The 17306-nt window shown below is 41.8% G+C and overlaps 2 long non-coding RNA genes across 2 annotated transcripts; both read right to left on the bottom strand.

Annotated features, from left to right (window-relative positions):
• Positions 1–4010: 4010 nt before the first annotated feature.
• Positions 4011–5428, bottom strand: LOC123399280. The gene is made up of 3 exons (XR_006610350.1): positions 5339–5428; positions 4980–5258; positions 4011–4335 (listed from the first exon to the last, which is right to left on the bottom strand). It is a non-coding gene; the product is annotated as an uncharacterized LOC123399280 (long non-coding RNA).
• A 52-nt stretch (positions 5429–5480) lies between these two features.
• On the bottom strand, positions 5481–6070 carry LOC123399995. Its single transcript, XR_006610463.1, has 3 exons — positions 5831–6070; positions 5680–5739; positions 5481–5598 (listed from the first exon to the last, which is right to left on the bottom strand). It is a non-coding gene; the product is annotated as an uncharacterized LOC123399995 (long non-coding RNA).
• Positions 6071–17306: the final 11236 nt, after the last annotated feature.

A 17306-nucleotide genomic window follows, 5' to 3' on the forward strand; every position in this document is an offset into this window, starting at 1 on the left:
GGACAGGGAAACTTGCGTCCACTGTAAGGAGAAAGGGCACTACAAGAAGGATTGCCCTGTTTTTCTAAAGACCTTCATGGCGAAGAGAGGTAAAGATATAGTTTCTTTTGTTAATGAATCCTTGTATACAAAGTTTATGAAATCTACTTGGTGGATTGACTCGGGAGCAACTGTTCATGTTGCAAATTCTTTACAGGGATTCAGTTCGACGATAACTTTGCCAAGAAATTCAAGAGGAATTGAAGTTGCGAACGGTGTCCAAGCCGAAGTTGAAGCTGTGGGTGACGTCTCCTTGGAGCTAGCCGGTGGTTTCAAACTTCTGCTTAGGGATGTGCTTTTCGTACCTTCATGTAATAGGAACTTAATAAGTGTTTCCTGTTTAGACAAAGATGATTATCAATGTTTCTTTGGACATGGCAAATGCGCCATTTGGTCTCTTAATGATTATGTTGGGGATGCATTCCTTCATGATGAGCTTTATTTATTATCGCTATGTGGAAAAGCGCCCTATGTGTTGAATGTGAATGAACAAAGTACTTCGTCGAACAACGATCAAAAGAAAAGAAAAAGAACTCACGACTCCTCGAAACTATGGCACTATCGATTGGGCCATATTTCCAGGGGGAGAATAGAAAGATTAATCAAAAATGAAATTCTTCCAAAGTTGGAGTTCTCTGACTTAGAACAATGTGTGGATTGCATTAAAAGGAAATATGTAAAACAGATAAAGAAAGGAGCAAACCGAAGCACAGGAACGCTGGAAATTGTCCACACTGATATTTGTGGACCGTTTCCGGTGAAAAGTGTGGACGGTTATGATGTTCATAACGTTCACAGACGATTACTCCCGCTTCGGTTACATTTATCCAATCAAAGACCGACATGAAGCATTTGATAAATTCAAGATATTCAAAGCTGAAGTTGAAAATCAGCTTGATAAAAAGATTAAGATAGTGAGGTCTGACCGTGGGGGGGAGTACTACGGTCGACACACTCCATATGGCCAAGTCCTTGGACCTTTTGCAAAATTCTTGCAAGAGAATGGCATTGCTGCCCAGTATTCCATGCCGGGCGAGCCTCAGCAAAATGGAGTAGCTGAAAGGCGTAACCGTACTCTCATGGATATGGTACGCAGCATGATGAGCTACTCAGACCTTCCATTGGGATTGTGGATGGAGGCGCTTAAAACCGCCATTCACATTCTCAACAGAGTTCCAAGCAAGTCGGTGCCCAAAACACCGCACGAGCTCTGGACAGGAAGAGTGCCATCCCTACAACACTTAAGAGTGTGGGGATGCCCTGCGGAGGCCAAAATGTTTAATCCAAATCTTGGAAAGTTAGACCCGAAGACAGTGAGTTGCCATTTCATTGGCTGCCCTGATAGGTCAAAAGGTTTTCGTTTCTACTGTCCAGAAAGATACACAAAGTTTATGGAAACGAGACATGCTGTCTTCTTAGAGGACGAGATGATGAGGGGGAGCCGGGTAGCTCGAACAATTGATCTTGAGGAGAAAAGGGTGCATGCACCCATTCCGATGATTCAAGAGCCATTTTTCTCACTACCCGACGTAACTCCAACCATGACAACTGCGGGAGAAGACCCGGAACCTGTCCTTCAGGAGCCGACTGAACCCGTTGTTGATCATGAATTGGAAGTGCAGCAAGAAATAGTAGAAAGTGTGCCCGACAATGAGGCACTTAGAAGGTCTAATAGAACAAGAAGACCCACTATTTCTACTGATTATAAAGTATACAATATAGAAATGGCCCACATGGAAGGTGATCCCACCACATATGAGGAGGCCATTAAGAGCCCTCACTCATCAAAATGGATAGAGGCAATGGAAGATGAGATGAAATCGATGAGTTCCAATCATGTTTGGGACTTCGAGATTATTCCTAAAGGAGCAAAGACAGTAGGCTGCAAATGGGTCTACAAAACAAAGTATGACTCTAATGGGAATGTAGACAAGTATAAAGCCCGACTTGTCGCAAAAGGATTTACACAAAGAGAAGGGATAGATTACAACGAGACCTTTTCTCCGGTCTCTTGTAAGGATTCCTTCAGAATCATAATGGCACTAGTTGCTCATTTTGATTTAGAGCTGCATCAAATGGATGTAAAAACGGCGTTTCTAAACGGTGATTTAGAAGAAGATGTCTACATGAAACAACCCAAGGGTTTTATCATGGAAGGCAAGGAAGATCTAGGTTGCCGTCTAAAGAAATCCATTTATGGGCTAAGGCAAGCCTCTAGACAGTGGTACATCAAGTTCAATGATACCATTAAAAGATTTGGATTCCAAGAAAATGTTGAGGATAATTGCATTCATGCTAAGTTTAAACATGGGAAATATATTTTCCTAATCTTGTATGTGGATGATATCTTGCTTGCAAGCAATGGTATTGGTCTACTACAAGAGATAAAGAAGTTTTTATCCTCACATTTCGACATGAAAGACCTTGGTGAAGCTTCATATGTTTTGGGCATTGAAATTCACCGAGACAGGAAGAATGGAGTCTTAGGACTCTCACAGAAAGCATATTTAGAGAAAGTTCTCCAAAAGTATAATATGCATAAGAGCAAAGCCACACCTGCTCCCATAGTCAAGGGCGATAGTTTTGGGAAGTATCAATGTCCCAAGAACCAGTATGAGCTCAATGAAATGAAATCAGTACCGTATACTTCGGCTGTTGGAAGTTTACAGTATGCACAAGTGTGCACACGTCCTGACTTAGCTTTTATCACCGGAGTACTCGGTAGATATCAAGCAAATCCAGGCCAAGAGCACTGGAAGATGGCAAAGAAAGCTTTGCGTTATGTGCAAGGCACAAAGGAAATCATGCTGACATATAGGCGATCTGATTCCCTAGAGATAAAAGGGTACTCCGACGCCGATTTTGCGGGAGATAGAGATGATAAAAAATCCACGTCTGGGTACGTGTTCACTCTCGCAGGGGGAGCTATTTCATGGAAAAGCTCTAAACAGACCATAGTTGCATCGTCTACGATGCAAGCAGAGTTCATAGCATGTTTTGAAGCCACCGGGCAGGTGATATGGCTAAAGAAATTTATACCCGACTAGAAAGTGGTAGATTGTATCCACAAGCCACTAAAGATATACTGCGACAACCAGCCCGCAGTATTCTATGCTCACAACAACAAGTCCAGCAATGCTGCCAAGACAATAGATATAAAGTATTATGTTGTGAAAGATAAAATCCAGGATCAAACTATAAGTCTCGAGCATATAAGTATGAAGTATATGCTTGCGGATCCGCTAACGAAAGGCTTACCACCCAGTGTGTTCAAAGAACACTTAGCCAGCATGGGTTTGATGGAAAGCCTATGATCCCTGGATAATAAGAGGCCCAAAAGTAAATGAATTTATTTCAAAACAAAAGGTGTGTTGTGACGATGAGACATGCTCTCCACGCCTATATGTGATGGAATAAATAAAAGTATAAAGTCAAAATGAAAGTTGAGATCAAGGGGGAGAATGTTAGGTTGATCTCTTCCGCGTGGGCCCAACGGCCCACCGGGCCCTTGATCTATGCGTCCTGATCGGGGGCGCTCAACCCATTATGGTTGGTGGGCCCCTGTGACCTGCGCTATATATAAAGTGGTGGGGCCGGGGCGCACGGTACGAGGTTCACCGCGCCGCCAGACACCCCACCTAAATCCCCTTCCGATCTAGGGTTTTGCGCAGTGCTCACGGGAAGCACCACCCACGACCACACCTCCTCCCTCACGCCACCGACGACTACACCGGCACCAATGGCCGGAGCAGGGAGTTCATCGGCCTGGGGATTAGGTGAGTACATGGTAACTCCGGATCTATCTATGCCTAGTCGATCTACGGCTTCAACAATGGCGTGCATCCATCCATCTCACCAAACACGATCAGCAACAAGAAAATGCTGCTCAATGAGCGCGGCCAACCAAACATACGCAAGGAACTCAAACAATCGCCACAACCAACCAAAACAGGCAAACAGCCTTCCAGAAGTGACGAAAGTTACTTGATAGAACGGGATGCGCAGCATCTTAGTGCATAAGTTGTCGCAGAGACGACTAAATAAACATAGGACTTGAGCAGGTTAATCAGTTCAGGCGTAGCACTGCTGATTGAGTTCAGAAAGCTACCAAGAAATAAACAGTACGAGCCTTATAACAGAATCTAGCATGAGCTCAAACTTCATGTGACCAGGGCTAGGACAATGAGCAGCGCATGATCTTGGTTGACAAAATGCAGAAACATAAGGCAATGGGAGCCTGGATACATGGTCGATTGTAGATAACCTGAACAGCAAAACTGTCTTCTAAACTGAAGCCTGTAGAAACAACAAACAAGACATATATAGTTAGCAGATGGAAGTTTTCGGCTAATAGAATTGAACCAGCAAATACAACTTGCTTATATCATGAAACCAGTCAGGCGTCGTAACTTATCAATTAGTATCATTCGACAATTTATCCGGACCTCCAAGCAACTACTCCCTCCGTCCCAAAATAAGTGTTTTAAGCTTAGTATAATTTTATACTAGAGCTAGTACAAAGTTGAGACAGTTATTTTGGGACGGAGGGAGTAGTAAATAGCACCAAGTTAAGTTATCTCATTATATGAAGACAAGGTGCAAGGCCTCGATGAAGTTTTCGTGTATTTAGCATCTTGCTGGGTGGTTTTGATTAATACTCAAGCATTATCCTCCTACTCGACAGCATAGGCGTGCAGCTGAAATTGTTACCCCAGCAGATGGAGTCGCCATGTTTGCTTGCTCCTAGGCAATGATGCAAGGTATTGTATGGTGCCATAGTGGTACACAAGCCAAATGGTGTAGAAATGGTGCATGCAACTCTGCCTTGGCCTAGGCTTGCATTTTTTTCATTGAAATATGTAGGTGGATCTTTCCAATTCTTTGACCCGACCATAACAAGATGAAATGCAATTTATAAGGAAAAATCAAGTGTAATTTACCATAGTCGCTCACTGCCGGCCGGGAAAGAGTTGAGCGAGACAGAGCAGGCATGGCGTCGAGGAGGGATCGGACACGACGATGTGGTGGCAGTAATTACATAGACAGACGTGATTCACAAACAAGGAAGTTTCCGCTGGAGCGTGCCGGCATACCACGCAGAGTTCAGCTACTGAGTACTGACTGGTGCGGGCCTGGAATTGGTTGCAGGCGGCGATGGAGACCATGCCGGATAGCAGATGCAGCAGCTTGAACCTCCAGCCCCGGTGCGATTTCGGGAACTGGGAAAACATTGATCAGATAAACAGGACAAGAACTTCAGAAAGAATCTCGCGACAACATGAAACGGCCCAAAGCATACCTCCTGCTGCTGGGACAAACCTCTTCTCTGTCGAGTCGGTGCCCTTGTTCCTCTTGGACCAGGTAGAACCCCCCCCCCCCCCCCCCCCCCGGCTGCCAAAACAAGATGTTTTTTTTTTTTTTTTGCAATTGCATTAGAAACACGAAACCCAGAAAAGATGAATGCTTTGAGGTCTTACCCAGGAGAGTTTCTCTTCTGTTTCCCCTTGTTGTGGACTTGCGCCGGCAGAACAGCAGGAAGCTCGGCAACGAGAGCAGTCACTGCAGGCAATAATTGATACTAGTAAATCTCGACGCGGACGGACACATGAGAAGGAGTTTTGGTTCGGAGAAGCTACGCACTCTTTTCGATGTCGGATTCATCCACGCCCGTGCCAGCATGCGCAGACAAATCCCCAGGCGCTGCTTGTGAAAAGGAAGAGCGAGTTTTAGAATCCCGCGTCCCCGGCAAAACCCACAGGAAAAAGAAGTGTTTTTTCGCTCAAAAACTCACCGGCCGATGCCTGTGCCACCACCTCCTTGCCCTTGTAGAGCGCAGTCACCGGTCCTTTCCCCTCGTCGGCGGTGCCTGAACCCGATGATGCGACCGCCTCCTTGCCCTTACCGAGCGCAATCCCATGCACCCCTTTGCCCTGGTCGGCGGCGGCGCTGCCTGCGGATGGGGCAGAGCCTTTCCCCTGCTCGGCCACGGTAGCATCTCTCGGAACTCAAAGAAAAAGAAAACGAAAGAAAATGTGGGAAACGAGAGAGAGGGAGTGAGCCAACAGTTGCATGGATCGGATCCCGAGAAGAAAAGCACAGGTGATGTGGAGGGCTCGCGGTACCGTCGTGGAGCACGGCGTCCGGGTTCTCGAGGCCGAGGTTTTCGACGGCGTCGGTGGAGTCGGACGAGGAGCCGTCGCCGACGGGAGCCGGCTTGGACGAGCCGCCGGCACCGTCGTCCTTCTTGGGCGGCGAACCCCCCCTGGCCCGCCATGGGAGGCGTGGTGAGAGGAGGAGACGAGAAGCGGAGGAGGGAGGAGGGAAACAGCGGGCAGCGTCGGGGTGACGAGAACGGGCAGAACAGCTGTTTAAAGACAGGATCAGGCAGGGGAAAAGTTTGCGTTCCGCCCCTTGCACTGTTTTCATTTCTCGTTAGAGCTCCCTGTGCGTTCACCTTTTTCATTGATGTGGGGGAGTTGCAATTTTCAGAGAAGTGGGAGGGGGAGACTGCAGTTTTAACAGCCCTGGCTGCTGGCGTCGGTGGGCCCGGTAACGGGTCTGCCATTTGCTTTCCCTTTTGGTCCATTTTTGAAATCCAAAAATCGTCTCCTTTGGCGCCAACTATGTGAAGCCTTTGATCTGTTTTTTTTTTGAAAAAGATTAGCTAAATTTGTCTCGTATATATGCATGGAACCTACTCCACCATATTTTGTACTCCACCCATCTGAATGTATAGAGCATAACATATATTTCGAGATTTTACTTTTATTCTCACGTATAGACCTATAAACACTAGCGGAGCTTGAACAGAATACGAGGGCCATCAATAGTAATTACAATCATATACTCCCTCTGTTCCTAAATATTTGTCTTTCTAAAGATTTTACTATGGACTACTCCCTCCGTTCCTAAATATAAGTCTTTTAAGCGATTTCAATAGGTGTCTACGTACGGTGCAAAATGATTGAATGTACACTCTAAAGTATGTCTATATACATCCGTATGTAGTCCATTAGTGAAATCTCTACAAAGACTTATATTTAGGAACGGAGGGAGTACATACGGAGTTATATAGTCATAATTTAGAGTATAAATTTACTCATCTTGCTTCGTATGTAGTCCATAGTTGAATCTCTAAAAAGATAAATATTTAGAAAAAAAGTTAGACGGGCCATGACCTGGGTTAGCCCAGACATAGCTCCGCCCTTGCCTATTATATATGTTGTGTGTGTTATAAAAAGTATACGGTCAAGTTTGAATTTAAAAAGAGCTTCTAATGATACATTTTATAACATACATCTCACGTATTACCTAAGGTCAAGATAAATTACTACATACGCATTAGGGCATCTTCAAAATGGACCCTCAAATCGTCCGCGAGCGTCCGGACCGAGTTGTCCAAACGCAATCTGCCATCCAACGGCATCATTCATGTGTTCGCGGACGAGTCCAGACGTCCGCTTTCCCGCAAATTGGAAGTAAAGCAGGGGCATTTGCGGGAGTCTCGACACCAACCACGTAGGAGTCCGACATCTTTGGCCCATCAAAAACCTTGTCTGGATCCCGCGTCGCCATATTTGTGTGCATTCTCTCTCTCCCTCCCCCCTCTCTCTCTATCTATCTATCTATCTACGAGGTTGCCGCTCTACCACCCCAGCCGCCCGCCAAGCTCTTCCCGGAACTCCATGACCTCCATCGCGACGCTTATTCACCATCCCGGTCCACACCTCTCATCTGTCCGCCATGCAGCTACCATCCGCCCCTATGGTAGTCATCATCATGCCCGACAAGTGTTTGGTGAAATGTGCATGCTAAATTTTCCCCCTTCTTTGAGGCAATGGATTTGGACATGGAGTACATATAGGAACACTACCTTGAGTCGTCCGAAGAGGAGGACTACACGGATGAAAGGCCAATGATGTAGGTGGTCCTAGTAGATGTGAAGCATGCAAAAGAGCATTTTCTCAATTTCAATTGATTGATCAAGGGTCATCGAATGCTCAATCGAAATAGGGTGTGGGTCCATTTGACGTTGATGGAAAACTACTTTGCCCCTAATTTCCTAATCGCTGGTAATTTTCAGAGGCGCTTTCAGATGCGATAAAATGACCGTGATCGCCTCTACCATGGCATTCGGTCCTTTGATGACTACTTCATCTTGAAGAAGGATGATGTAGAAAGGATTGGATTCTCTGGTTGCCATAAGTGCGCGACTTCATTGTCGATGCTTGCATATGACACGACCACATATTTGTGGGACGAATACCTCAAGATGTTTGGGGCGCATGTGAGATGCCATGGTCAGGTTTGCTATTATGATGGTCTAGGTGTTTGGAGCTTAGTACTTGACATAACCAACTGTCGTAGATACCAAGAGGCTCTTGGCAATATCCGAATCAAGTGTGTGGCCAGTTTTATTCGAATCTGTTGATTGCATGCATTGGAGATGGAAGAACTGTTTAAAAGTTGTATAAGGGCAATATTAGGGTCACGTTAAGAAGACCACCATCATTCTTGAAGCCCTTGCATCACATGATCTCTAGGTTTGGCACACTTTCATTGGCATGATCGGGTCTCACATTAACATCAATGTGTTGCAACGATCTCCATTGTTTTCCTAGATTGACCGAAGGGGATGCTCCTCCTTTCAACTATACCTACAATGGGCATGAATACGCCATGGGCAACTATATGTAGACGACATCTCTCCTTCATGGGCTACCTTTGACAAGACCATCTATGAGCATGTTGGTCAGAAAAGGTCTCACTTTGCCTAAAGACAGGAAGCAACTAGAAAGGATGTGGAGAGGGGATCGATTTCAAGTGTTCCATGCATGTTTTGCAGTTGCTCGTGCACCTCTAAACAATGGTATCCGAAGACCTTGTGGGAGGTGAAGACATGTTGTGTGATCATGCACAACATGATCATGGAGGATGAAGGTGAAGATGCCGCCACATGTCTTGAATTTGATAACATGGGGTGATTGTATCGAACTTCCATATTAGATTCTAGACATGCTTGATGAGTTTGTTCAAATGCATCAACAAATCAGGCATCTAGGAACTCATGAGAAATAGAAGGATGATTTGATTGAGCAAATGTGGGAGATTAAAAGGGACCGCTAGAACATATGTGCTAGTTAATTTCAAGTTTAAACTATTTTTTGGGACAAGTTTGAACTATTTTAATTTGAAAACTTTGTTGGATTGTAATATTTGAATTAGAACTACTCTCGCATTTGAACATTGCAACCATATACGATTTAGTATGGGATTATTTTGAGCTTGTGCTTTTAACAAAAGAAGTTGGAAGTTTGTGGACGGCTCCCACATCAATGTCCGTGGACTAGTCCTCATCGGTGCGCGGATGGGTACGATGTACGATTTGGGGGCCAGCGTTGGAGATGTCCTTAGTCCCTAGTACATGCCCAGATGGATAGTACACTATTTTCTACAATTTTGTCCATGAGTGGCCTCGATTTATAGTACATCCAAGTATGTATTAAGAACATATACAACCGGGCTTTACAAACAATCCCTATACCTCCACGGTGATGTTTCGGTCACCGACCGGTCATAAAATTGAGACCCAGACTGGCTCCTCAACATGTCCCTATATGCCTCGACTGATCGACACCCCTCATATACACCCCATATGTGGGGCTAATATGGGCAGGCTCGATCGTGCCAAGCCACATCTGCCATGTCGGACCCGGTAGATAAGATAAACCACAAATTGCACCAAATCCACCTCCCCCATCACGACTGATACGTACCAAATGAATCTATCTTTCTAAACACTTTTGCTATTGTTTTGGCACCTAATTTGCACGATATAAATGAAACTTACCCGGACTGACGTTGTTCCAACAGAATTGCCATGGTATTTTTAGTATAAATATAAGTTCCCCAAATTGGACCGGGATTTCTCACGAATTATTTCCGAAAATAAGAAGACCATCGAACCAAAGATGGACCACATGGGGCACCAAGCCTCCACGTGCCCTGGTGGCTCTCGTTCTACCTCGTCACACCTGGTGGCCATTTTGGGCCTAAGTCCACCGCCTTATGACGGTTCTTTTGCGTATAATTCTTATACGGATATACGGAGTATATCCTAGAAAAACATAGAATATCCTCGACGTGTTTTACGATACGGATCTACCACCATCTCATGTTCCTCCTCAAGATCCGATCTAGGTATGTTTTGGGCTACGAACAGGGGGATTCGTTGGATCATCATCACCAACATATCTCCAATAATAACTTCATGATGCTCTCATCCAAGTGTGAGTAATTCATTATTAAGAACATGGATATACATGAGATTTGGATGAGATTTTTAATGTAATAGATGTGAGATTTGCTAGGGGTTGATGTCTAGTATCCATTATGTTCTCAGATTAATGTTGCTATAACTTTTCTATGCTCAATGCTTGTCACTAGCGCCTGAGTGCCATGATTCCATATATGATTCATTTATGTTTGTATGAATGTATTTGTGTTCTTGATCTTTACTTGCAAGATACAGGCCGCCACGTTCTATCAGGAAGGAACTCGAAAAGTGGTGATAGGTGACCACACCACTTCAGTAGGGATTCCATGGCGTTGCCTAAGAGCGTGGGAGAGCGTGGGATACGGGCTCTGGTGGTCGCGCATAAAGCGAGGAGGTGGGTGTGCTAGGGCTGGGCGATGTCGGTCAGCTTAAATAGCTGAATTTTGCCTGAGGCGACGAGTCGTAGCGGCATCACGTAGTGTTCACAAACACCGCAACAGACGAGGCATCCGTCGAACCGTCTTGTTTCCCAGCATGCAGGTGTGGGACCCATCATCAGGCTGACATGCTGGGCGTGCCGGGTGTCCCCATATTTAACCCATATTTGGGCTGGATATGAGGGTGCTCGTCACCCTGGATGTCTGAGACCCGTTTGAGGCGCTCGTTTGAGTCAAAATTTCATGGTTAGTTAGTGACTGGATGACATGCGAGGACGTTTGAGATGGGTACAAGGGGGTTCGGCTATAGATGCTCTCACTACTAGCGGACAAATGGCTAGCCACAACTCTTGTTGGTGACGCCCTATGTTTACGCCAACATTATTGTTTGCAAATAGTGCTAGCGTCCGCTAATTTGGTACGCTAGCTGTACACGGTTAGTGTTGGCGTCGTTATTTTTGGACATGTCACAAATCGGTTGGCCCACGTGTACTCACCGTTTCGAAGATAGTGGTAGCGTTGAACTTTCATGCAAGCCGTAGTTTATTAATTAGTGTTGGCGTGCCAAGTTATGTTACATCAAAAAAATTTAACATTTAAACTAGTATTTTATGTATTTAAAGATTATATTATTCAAAAAATAACAAACATTTTATAATTAAATACTCAAAAATAGAACTGGTAGATAGCAAAAGATTCATAGAAAGTAGCTACTATCTGAGATTCAAGACCATATTTATAGCTAAACTCATGAAAAAGAGAAGTTTTCATAAAAAAATTAACAAAATCAAAATTAATCTTTATATATGACTCTTTACCTTTATTGAGTTCTCAATCTTCAGAGTTGCGTTTAATATTTTTCAGAAGATCCCATCTGAATTCAATATTCTCCTTCATATAGAAACCAACAACACAAGAATGGAGTAATGTTTGATCATCATGAGAAAGTTGAGCATAAAAAAATTGTATAATCAATTCACTTGAGAACTCAAGGTTGGGACAAGTGTGCATCATAGATTTAAGCCTCTTCCAAGCTTGAGCGATACTTTCTCCTTCACGAGGACATCAATTAGAAATAAAAATTTCGATCATGATGAATTAGATGCATAGGATAAAACTTCTCACGAAATTCGAGCTTCAAGTGATTCCAATCCCATGATCCAATATCATCCAATAGCGTGTACCACATTAGTTCTTTACCCTACAAAGATAAAGGGAAAACTTTCTTTTTAACTTCGTCTCTGGGTAGACCTGAAAGCTTAAATAATCCACAAATCTCATCGACATATATCAAATGGTAATCAAGATGAGTCGAACCGTTATAAGGATTAACCAACAGTTTCTCTACCATATCCGAAGGAATCTCATAATAAATATTTCCAGCAAGTTCAGTAGGTTGAGGAACAACTTCCGTTTGAGGCAAAGATGCCTAGAACAAGCCACTCAAAGGATGACTGTTCATAGTGACAAGCAACAGTAAATTTCAGCACGTGCCAAAAATGTTTCCTTACCAATTTCCACTTTATAAAGTCGCTTCACTCCCCGGCAACGGCTCCAGGAAATAGTCTTAATGACCCACAAGTATATGGATCAATCGTGCTCCTTTCAATAAGTAAGAGTGTCGAACCCAACGAGGAGCAGAAGAAAATGATAAACGGTTTTCAGGTAGGTATTTTTTGCAAGTGTTGTAAGTAACAACGATAGATAGTTTCGTAGCAAGATAATTCGTAACAAATGACAAGTAAAAATAGTAGAAAATGTGCAGCAAGGTAGCCCAATCCTTTTTATAGAAAAGGACAGTCCTGAAAGTACTCTTATATAAATCAAGCGCTCCTGAGGACACATGGAAATTTCTGTCTAGTCATATTCATCATATTGAGTTGATTCACGTCTGCTACTTTGATAATTTGATATGTGGGTGGACCAGTGCTAAGGTGTTGTTCTTAATTTAACACACAACCAACTTATGATTACCCTCTCTCACAAACATACGCAACTACGAAAGAAGAATTAAGATAAATCTAACCATAACATTAAACGTGTAGATTCAAATCAGCCCCTCATGAAGCAACACATAAACTGGCGTTTGCGCTTCTGTCACTCTCGCAACCCATCATCTACTTGTTACTTCACAATGACTTCTCTTAGGCCCATAACATTATAAAGTGTCATGTAGTCAACGTTCACATGACACCTTTAAGAGAAGTAACAACATACATATTATCAAAATATCGAACGAATACCAACTTTATATGATTACTTATAACAGGACTTCTCCCATGTCCCGAGAAAGAATGGTTATTAGTCACACCTCATATCAACATGTTCAAGATCATAGGTGTAAGAATGATAATTAAGGATCTGAACATAATATATTTCACCAAGTAATCCAACAAGCATCAACTACAAGATGTAATCAACACAACTAGTGACCTAAACGTACCAATCTGAGGTTTTGAGACAAAATTTGAATATGAGTGATGACCTAGGGTTGGAGATGAGATGGTCTGGTGAAGATGTTGATGAAGAATGATCCTCCCATGAAGGAGGAAACGTCGGTGATGACGATGGCTTCTATTCACCCCCCCCCCCCGCCCCTGAGGGAAGTTTTTCCGACAGAATCTCTCTGTCGGAGAGGAAAAGGTCCTTTGCCCAGGTTTCCGCCTCAAGACAGCGGCGCTTCGTCCCAAAAGGTTGCATATGATTTTTTAGGTCGAAATATTGCCTTGTGGACAGTAGGTGCCCCCCTCTGGTATATTTCTGGCCCAAAAATTCTTAAATATTCCAGAAAAATTCTCCGTGAAATTTTAGGTCATTTGGAACAAATTGATTTTTCTGTCGTTTTCTCGGTTCAGAATTCTAGTTTCTAGATATTTTCCTCTTAGTGATGTACCTTGCATATTCAGAGAGAAATGACATAAGAATTGTATGATAATAGAGAATAATGGACAAGAATAATAAAAATATCAATAATAATTCATGATGCAAAATTGACGTATGAGTTACTGCTGGGATTAAATTGAATATAGCCAATTCTATTTTTACGTAAGCAGTTGGGCTTGCTATCATTCAAGTTAATGATTGCCGTGTTATGATTGATTTTGTTATATTTGATATACTTGAAGGTCCCGTTGCTCCTATAATTCTTGGTAGGCCATTTCTTAGGAACATAAAGACTGCTATTAATGTGTTTGAGGGAAATGTAATATTTAACCTTCCCACAAACGATCCTTTTGTGATAAACTTCCTAGAAAAAAGGAAACAAAGTCATACACCGGAGACGGCATTGTCGTCAATGCTTGAAGCTATGGGTTTGGCGTAGTTATGTCCAAGTGATCATCACTAAAGTTGAGCTATCCGACCGAAAACAATAGATATGTGGGAGGCAAACCATACATATAAGGTAGAAGAGTAAGTTTTTGTTTTCCGTTTTAGTAAGAGAGTTTTGAAGTTTATATTATGGAGGATAAGTGGAGAAAAGTTGTGTGTGCTACTGAGGCATTTGTCATGTGCAAAATTATCGTGTGTTGTACTAACGTCTAAATGCCTAAAATATGCATATATGTTATGTTGGAACTAACCTCACAGGAATCACAGAAAAAAGTGAAGGCTCTTAGGAGACAGATCAAAAAATGACCTAGCATGTGAACACATCGATCGTATAGGAAGTCATATGACGCGTGAGCGGCTTCAATAGAATCCAACCAAAGGCACCCGAGCAGACGACACGTATCATATGAGCATAAATGTTCATGTAGATGGTCAAATGGAACTTCTACACAAACACAGAAGAGGTCCAAAGCAGAAGACGTCATCCTATACGAGCATCCACGCTCATACAGTGTCACCTTCGACCAAAAAAAAGAATGAGAGAACGGAAGACAATGTACTATACAAGCGCCACCACTCGCATGAATGGTCGTATGAGGTAAGCACACACACAACTTTGGTTGCAGAGTGAATAGCGACGTTCCATGCGAGCACATGTGCTCATATGGCGCGAGTGATCATTATCCTCGTTATCAGTTTTGTTCTCTTTACTCATATCGGTACTATGCTATCCTCTTAATCTCAATTACGTTGTCCGGCCAGATGATAATGATACTGTTTGCATACTCGTTATCGTTGACATTCGAAAAAAGGTTCAAAAAAATTGAATATTGATCATAAATTTTAAAATAAGTTCACAAATAATTAGAAAAATATCATGAACATGAAAAATGTTTCCAAATTCTTAAAATTTCCAAAAAGTGAGAAAAAACTCGCAAAAATGGAAAAAGGTTCATGAATTTGACATTTTTAAAACTTTACAAAATTTGGATAGAAGTTAACAGTTTTTAAAAAAAATCATGATATTGAAAAGGTTCATGAATATTAAAAAATATATCAAATTAAGAACAAGAAAGTAAAAAAAGAGATAATGAAAGAAATAAAAACAAAAATAAAAAATAAAAAATAAAAAATGAACAAAACCAGATCCAAAAAATCAAGAAATATAAAAGAAACACCCTGAAATCTTGAAAAGCTTCACTAAGCCGGAATGAGAAGCTTCCTACAACCGGGAGAATGTGCCATGATATTCTGTGCCTTATGGATTGGCCTGATACAATCCAAGGATTGCTGCACCATAGAGTGCTTTCTATTTATCGGAGAGGAGCCTTCTAACGATCATTTGGGACGAGATGAGAGCGCGCCATATGTCGCCGCATGTCACGTTCTAGGCGTTTTCTTCAGATTTTATTTTTTATTTTACCTTTTTCACACATGTTTTCTGCTTTTTTTCTTTTTTTCACAGGTTTTTCTAAAAACACGAAAAAATGCGTTTTTTCTTTCGTGAGAGGCACAATTTTCATTCCGCAAGAGGCATAGTAAACACAATTTTACTTAGATGAGACGTGCCTCTCAAAAACGACAAAACATGGTTTTTTCGTGAGAGGCGCCGTTTTGTTTCCGCAAGAGGCAAGATCGTCTTTTTTTTCTTATATGTTTTGCTTCGGAAACAAAAAAGCGTGTTTTTTTGCGAGATACATGGTTTTGCTTCCGTGGGACGTACGGACCAGCTTCCCCGAGAAACACGATCGTGCTCTCGGAAATGGCTTTCAGAAAGGAAAAGAGTGCTTCCAGTTCGGTTTTTTCGTGAAAAAACGGTTAAAATCTATCAACATGTGATCTAGTTTTAAAGATCTCGACGCGAGAAATCGAACGGTCAAAACGGTTTGAGATTTGGATGCAAGATTTTAAAGACATATTTTTTAAAACATTTTAAATAAACAAATCTATGAAAAAGGGGAAACTTGCACGTTGCGAGAGACACCCTTTTTAAAGACCGGTGTTCTTTTTGAGTCACACAAATTCATTGTTATTTTGTTCATATGTTTGCGTATGACCAGATTCTTCCAATCCACAAAGAAGTTCTTCTCATAGTTGACTACAACTTCAGAGTGAATACTATTTAACAAGTTAACATAGTGACTTTTCTCCATGCAACGCACCTCTTGTCGCAACATGGGAAGATGGAACTAATTTTTGGAAATAGTACTCACCCATTAATGATTTCGTGTTTATCACATACGTCAGAGAATAGTGTTGTAACGAGTACCTCTTGTCGTGAGCGTATTAAATCAATTGGGTCGGCCCAATCCCTGTTTTCTCACCCCTGCCAGCTCTAGGAAGATTCAAGAACTTTCTCTAAACTGGCTTTTTCCTTTTTTTTCTTTTGGCATTTATCATTTTCTTTTTCTTCTATGTTTTTTACTTTTCCTTTTTCTATGTGTTTTATTTTTTTTTGCTTTTTTTGTATTATTTTATCTATTTTTCGTTTTCATTGAAATTTGTGTATAAGTTTTTTAATTCATGAATATTTTTGAGTTTGGTACCTGGTTTTTTAGTCATTATCATATTTTGATTGATGATCTTCTTTTATTCCTGCAATTCGTGACCATTTTTATGAATCGGTGAGCACTTTTCTGATTGGATGAACATTTTTAAAATTTTGAGGTACTTTTTTAGACGAACATAGTTGAATTCGTGAACTTTTTTGAATCATTTATTATTTTCTGAAATTTGTGGAAAAATTAAATTCAGGAGAATTTTTCTAATTGAATCTTTTTTTAATTAGTAAATATTCTTTTGAATCAACGGACATTTAAGTTGGGAATAAGTTTTCAAGTTCGTGAACATTTTTGAATTTCATATATTGTACCAAAATCCATGAACATTTTTTGAATCCATGAACATTTGATGAAATATCGAATAGTTTTATGTTCTTGAACATTTTTTTATTTGGAATATGTTTTGACATATTTAATTTTTTTTTCTCGAATTTGAGATTTTTGTCTCAAAGTATAAAAAAGCAAAGAAGAAAACAAGAACTATTGGATCTTTTGCAAGCTTTACGCACTGAGTCCAAATAAATGGGAGCACACTGTCGCTCACGCAGACCCCCTCTTCGGCTGGGCCAACAAACAACTTCGCTCGTTCTTTTACTTTCACTCGATCGCAACCCAGTTCCTTCGCTCGGTAAGTATCGCAAGTCATCTGTTGCACGGTCAAAC

This window comes from Hordeum vulgare, chromosome 5H (assembly GCF_904849725.1).
Source record: "Hordeum vulgare subsp. vulgare chromosome 5H, MorexV3_pseudomolecules_assembly, whole genome shotgun sequence".
Classification (NCBI taxonomy): Eukaryota; Viridiplantae; Streptophyta; class Magnoliopsida; order Poales; family Poaceae; genus Hordeum; species Hordeum vulgare.